This window comes from Aulonocara sp. 'chitande type north' Nkhata Bay, linkage group LG10, assembly GCF_057382095.1.
Source record: "Aulonocara sp. 'chitande type north' Nkhata Bay isolate Kocher_YH1m ecotype deep benthic linkage group LG10, A_spYH_male_GT1.1, whole genome shotgun sequence".
Lineage (NCBI taxonomy): Eukaryota > Metazoa > Chordata > Actinopteri > Cichliformes > Cichlidae > Aulonocara > Aulonocara sp. 'chitande type north' Nkhata Bay.
The window spans coordinates 35,534,543-35,541,060 of NC_141353.1; the positions used below are offsets into that span (position 1 = coordinate 35,534,543).

At 41.7% G+C, this 6,518-nt stretch overlaps 1 protein-coding gene across 3 annotated transcripts in view; it reads right to left on the reverse strand.

Annotated features, from left to right (window-relative positions):
* fam222ba (family with sequence similarity 222 member Ba) overlaps positions 1–1,911 on the reverse strand; it is a 30,379-nt gene extending 28,468 nt beyond the window's left edge. Inside the window, exon 1 of one of the 3 annotated variants that reach the window (XM_086309718.1) lies at positions 1,782–1,911. The gene's annotated coding sequence lies outside the window, so the exon portion shown is untranslated. The other 2 variants (XM_086309719.1, XM_086309720.1) reach the window with 2 other exon arrangements.
* Positions 1,912–6,518: the final 4,607 nt, after the last annotated feature.

Sequence of the window (6,518 nt, forward strand, 5' to 3'; positions counted from 1 at the left end):
AATTAAGCTTCATTGTGCTGGGAAACATAGCATCCCAATGCAAAGAGGGTTCCTGCTACACGATAATTGCCAAAAAAAATAAAAATAAAAAATACAGTTCTAGGGACACCCCCCGCGCCCCCCGAGTTTCCCCGACAACAAGGTCTGAAATTTAATTATCCGCTCTTTGGAAAATATAGAGGAAGAAAGCTACATTGCAAAACTGCACTTCTGGGCAAGTAATGTGAGGCTCTTGTTTGAGTAAGCGCTGGATATCACAGAGCACATCCTTCCCTCGTTGCTATAGACTAGACAGTCCCACCTTTGTCGTGGTAAAGAAGAGATAAAAGGCTTTTTTACATAACGACAGATTATTATTTTATATATATATATATATATATATATATATATATATATATATATATATATATATAATTTTTTTTTTTTTTTTTTTTTTTTTTTTTTTATTTCAAAGGGGCATGCAAATGTAGACAAAACACTTTTATTAGTTTATTTTTTTAAATCGCTGGATATTTCACAGTTTTATCATCTTACCATGTGAAGCACAAAGCAGATAACTTCCATAGTCCGGTCAGTCATAGAACAGAAGAGTTGCCTTTTAATCAAATCCGTCACAAGCTCCATGACATTACAGACCGATTACAGCAATAAAAGCAGAGCAGCCAAAGACAACACGGACAGGCTGTGACAACATTAACATTCCGCCGTGTAAAGATTGGGCTCGGAGGGGGAGAAACGTCGATATGATCCCATTAGTTAAGTGCGCCCTTAGGATACCCGAAATTTGATCAGAGATAGACCTTTTCCTTCCAGACACGAACCATTAGACGTGCTAGCATTAAAAACAGAAGCTGTTCTCGTCCTCTGAAACTACTCCTGCACTCCTCCTCCTCCTCCTCCACCTCCTCAGCGGTCGAGGTTGTGCGGCAGGATCAGGATGAGCTCGGTGACGTCAACCTTTTGTTATCACCTTTAACACTTGCTTTTGCAGGTGGAAACACTTCCCCGTGGCGTTATGTTTAAGAGGTGCCATTTGCAGACGCGCCTGGAGAGCAAGGAGGGCGCACAGCATCTGTACAGTCGAGTGGAGACGGCCGAGACTCTAAATCTTGGCAAATGGTTGCACGCTTTCATGATTATATCGGACACTAGCCAGGGGTAGACAACTTTGAAGGTAGCAAGCAGTATAAAATAACCTAACTTGTAACTTTCATCCGCAACTGGCTTCTTATTGGAGAACCACTTACGATTTAGCTTGAGATGAGGCGCAAAACTACCTGCATCATTGTTGATGACATTTTTAATCTGTGAACATACGAGTGTGATGATGATGACGATGATACTTTAGCAGGCAAATACAGCTCAGCTTAATCCGCACTGGTGGCTGTCACATTGCACAATATAAACTAGCTAACCAGCTGAACACAACACAACATAAGCCCAGTTTGTACAGTTATCATCAGCTCTAATCGAGAATTTATGGCTTTTCCCTCTAACTAAAACATAGTTGAGTATCAGAGAGATTTAAGCCTTTGATGGGAGCTTTACAGTAGATACAGGGCCAATGCAGGAGAGCAGTACAGTTGCTATAAACCTGTATGTTACCAGTCAGCGTGCCAGCTGACTGCCCAGGCTCCTGGCTAGCTAACCTAGCCAGCCAGTCTGAAACATACACAGTCCCATTGTTGCCTTCTCAACCTTTCCTAATATTTACGCCACACTCTCAGAGGACGTCACACGGTGTCGGACAGCAGGCGTGTTATAAAGATACAACTACTTACTCTCCGTTTACCTCTGCGAAAGGCATCGTTTAGTACGTCGCCATGGTTTAAAACGGACAGATTTTCTCCCGTTGCCCTGTGCTGCCGAATCACTGCTGTCTGCGGCAGCAACTTCTGGCGCATGCGCTGTAGCTGGGACCGTTCCAGACTGCGCCGTGCGCTGAGCAGGACGCCCGAGTGGTTTAAAGGGACAGTGAACTTGAAGCGCGATTGGACGGCTGAATATTTAGACGTGAAATTAGTGAAATACATTAAAATAGTTCCTACATAGGCCAGTAAATAAATATTAGCCTTTAGCTGTCTATTTTTCTTCAGTCTAATTAGATTTGGTTAACGAGCTTTGTAGACAAAATAACAGCAGCTTCATCAGCTGTGGTAAGGTATGAAACATATTATGGACTTACATATATGACAGTGCTCCTATCTAAAGGGTACACGCGTTTACTGAATGGTTTCAGGAGTGTGAAAATGGTGTAAATCATGTGCTATGGCATTCAAGTCAAGTCAAGTCAAGTGGCTTTTATTATCATTTCAACCATGTACAGTGGTACAGTACAGAGTGAAATGAGACAGCATTCATCGGAGTTGGATTTATAATTTATTCATCACAGAAAATTGGAAATTCTTTTGTTACAGCAGTTGGAAAACTTAAACACAACCTATGTCAAAATAGCTTAAATAATCAGAATAGTGTATGGCAAAATAAAATACGACATAAACAAAAACAAACAAAATTCCCTGTAAAGTCCAAACTAATCTAAAAGCAAAGTAAATACAATAAAGTATAATGGGTACAAATCAAAATTTAAAAAACAAGTAATAATTCAATTCAATAATTAAGCAAATGATCTAAAATTCACTAAAGCAAAATCAAACAGAATTAAACACATACCTGTTAACATTAACGCAACTCAGTATATGAAAGAGGTGTCAGAGTGGAATAAAATGTAAGCTTGAGAGAGTGCAGAAACTCGGTGAAACAATGCATCAGTCCACTGAAATTGTATTGAAGGTATTTTTTCCCTTTAATCTGATACAGGTCTCTAGTTTGCAATGCTGTAAGCATCTGAACATGATGGAGACTAAAAGCTGAATCAAATGTTTTTAAGGCAGCACAAATGTTTTCAGGGATTGCTGTGAAGAGCAGCTGTCAGTCAGGGTTGAGACCCAGTGACATTAAGTACTGTGGCATGATTTCATACTCATCAATGTATATATTTTCACGTCAGTACATGTATAGGTATATACAAGGTGTATAGGTGTTATGCTTCATATTTTTGGACATGTAGCTCAAGTAAAGTTCAGTCACCCATTTGTATATTCCCTCCTAGATGTCTTGAAATTCATTTATGAATTTAAAGCATAATCCGGAAAACTTCACGAAAAGAAAACGAGTGAGCAGCCTTGAGGTGAGGATGTTTTGACCTGCCATTTAACTTCAATAATCAGTATTCTAACCTTGAATATTGAATATTGCTCATTTACCTCTAAGCTTGTTTGTGCGCATCTCTGACCAAAATTTCCTACTCATCTGGAAGAATGGCACATGACTTGCCTTGAGCATGAGCTATATTATGCTATATTCTGCTTGCATTTTGCCTCATTGTGCTGCTCACATATTGTATTATGAATCTTGTTGGGGAAGATAAAAACCCAGATAGAGGACTCCTGGTCAATAGTGTCACATGCTTTGTGATTTGATGAAAGGTTCTATTTGTGCAGCCTGATGTGTATAGCTCCCTAATCAAAGACTTATTTTTCTGTGACAACTAAAATAAATTACTCCATTACAATCGCCCACCTGCCCTCTCTGCAGTATTGATACCATTTTTATTACAAGAGAGAGACAGACCGACAACACTGAAGACCGTGGCCAGTTGTGGAAGCTTAAGAATGTGTGCTCACGGCTATGTAATGTCTTGTCACGTTGGAGCCTCCGCAAAAGTAATCAGATAAGATTATTACAGAGAAAATTACACGTGCTCAGTCCCGTAAACATTTCTGATACAAAGCTTTGTGAAGCCGCGGCCTGAGCTCCAGTATGGACCGGGCTTATTACAATACTTCAGCCAATTTAGGCCTGCAAGCTTCACTTCCCCCCATCAGCAAGTGAAAGAAGGGAGAATTTGGTCTGAAAGCCCAATCACACAGAGCGCTCCGAGTTCAGCAGGTGGGGAAGTAGCAGCAGCAGGCTCCATCAGGCAATAATACAAAGTTAATGATGCAGAATGGTGTCTTTCTCCACACCAAAGAAGACGTCAATACAGGATGTTTAAGAACGCTGTTCCTAATTACGCTTTTTAAATTCACCACTGACGTGATTGATGATTTCAAAGGGAGGCATTATTGATCCACTTCACAGACAAGTCCCATCGATTGCAAGTCTGGAATGAATAAAAGTTTTTTTTTTCCACCCCACTTTATCTCCCCCACGGAGAGAGAGATTGTACAATCAGAGCATCAGTGTGACCTATATGGGTAGTTTAGGAGCTAAATCACCTCTTTAACAAAAAAAAAAAAAAAAGCAGGCAGAGCAAGGACGTCTCGAGCAGTGATTGCTGAATCGAGGGACCTTGGGGGACCTTCAGGGCGTCACATAAAATGTAACAGTTGAATCTCATTTCTCACATGTGGAAATTCATCCATCCGTTCATTAATCTGTGGGATCCCTCGCAAATAGCCGATCTGTGTTGGAGTTCTCAGCATGATAAAGTTCAGGAGCGGCTGTTTGAGAGAAAGTCAGCCGGCTGTGCCCCATCACGCCTCTCACTGCAATCAGTGGTGATGGAGTGATGGATGCTCTGACGCACTGACAGATTGTTTTTCCCCCACCTCTGCTCCCTGTTGACATGCCCCGTGGCTCGTGCTTATAGTTCTTTGTTATTCCTCGTGCTGAGCAAGCTCTCCTTATTAGCACAGAAACTGCCAGTTATTGCTCATCTAATTCCAGCTAGCGTTATTAATAAATCAAAAATAGAAGTTTGAGAAAATCTCCACATCGGGCTGCAGAAAATTCTGCATATTCGGGGAGATCTGACTCGTACAACGTCAGTGCCGCGTGTTCTTTTGAATTACTGAAAATAAAGATTGATTAGGAATCAACAGCATGCTGAATCGCTGTAGCAGAGAGGTTTTCCATCACACCGTGCAGCATCTCATTGGCAAGTGCACTTCACATACCAAAGTGGGCTACAGCTTATGATTAAATGGTCTGCAGGCGAAGCCTTTTTGTCTTTTTTTTCTAGAGAGAGAGAGAGAGAGCTCTTTCTGAAGGCCAAAGTTAATGCAGTCATAGAAAGACTCTGATACACTCCCACGTGAAGTGGCCATGTGAGGAAAGCCCGGAGGGAGAAAATGCCTTGAATGAATTTGAGAGAGAGAAAGAGAGAGGCAGATAGAGGGGAAGTTCAAACATTACTGATCCTCAAATATCCTTTTGGTTTCTGGTTCAATTGGAATTTGGCAGTAAGTGTCTGCTAAAAGCTCCATTTTTGTTGCCCCTCCATTGCTGCTGAGCTTTTAGAGTTAGATGATGACAGATTGTGAGCTACCTGATATCCTTCATCATCCTCCCCAGTGGAGGTGTTTGTTCCACCCCGAGCAAGTCCTCCAGGACTAACAAACAGCCGGTGAGCTTGATGGACTACAGGGAGACATCTGCTCTGCTTGGCTTTCCCTTGCATATTGAAAACAACGTATTACAGTAAACAATCACCACGCAAACTGCGTCCTTTTAGTCCGACTATTAACCTCATGCACTTTGTGGTTATCAGGCCATTATATCAGCTCATCCTCATGAATTAGTGCTTAAATCTTACGGGGAGGTGAGTGAGTTTGTCAGCATGCATGCTTTCTTCAGGTTAGTATGCTGCTTTAGGCGACCCATGCTCAATATATCCTCAACAACACTGTCAAAACTGTGCTTCAAGCACCCTTGGGGATCAGCTCTGTTGTGTGCGCTCATGGGACAAGAGGGAAAGAAAATGTCTGAGCAGTGCAATCTGATTTGCGGTTGTGGGTGCAGCATTGCTCACAAAGTAATCTAGAGAATATCACCTCTTCTAAAAGTCCCTTTGAGGTCTGTCAAACTGCAGGTTGGCAGACGCGTTTATGCATTGTGATGAGCTGATTTGGGATTGCCGTCGGCTGATTTCAGCTTGTCTCTGTCCTTCCTGCTGTAGACAGGTGGTTCCTAAGCTGGGGCCTCGGGGGACTTCTGGGAGTTAAAGAGGGTTTGCTGCAAAATGACACACAACAGTTATATTATTTTGTTATGTAGAAGTAAGGCCTAGAGAACAGTTGTGCCCACTCGAATAATTTCCTCCATCGCATAGTTCCTCCAAACTCAATGATCTCTCTTCTCATTCCTCAGCCTTTATTTGTTTGTTTCCTTGTTTCTCTTCTTATGCAATCATTTTCAGTCACTCAGACCATGAACTGTCATTTTCGATTTAGTCAGTGAAGAGTACGCAACTGGTACAGTCTTTACTGAGTCATTAGGAGAGTAGTTGGATATTATGATGTAAATCTTGTCACACAATAAATATTTCAGTTTTATTTGCCTTGAAAAAAATCAGTTTAATCAGTGGGTTGTGATTAATTTGCTATCTGACTTTAACGTTTCAGATGAATGCGAGTAGGATGTTCAGGGATGCAGTTGACCCTGCAGCCGCTAGGGGGCGGTGTAGCTTTCACAAGCACACTCATACAGACCCTCTCCAGAGCGGAAGATACCTC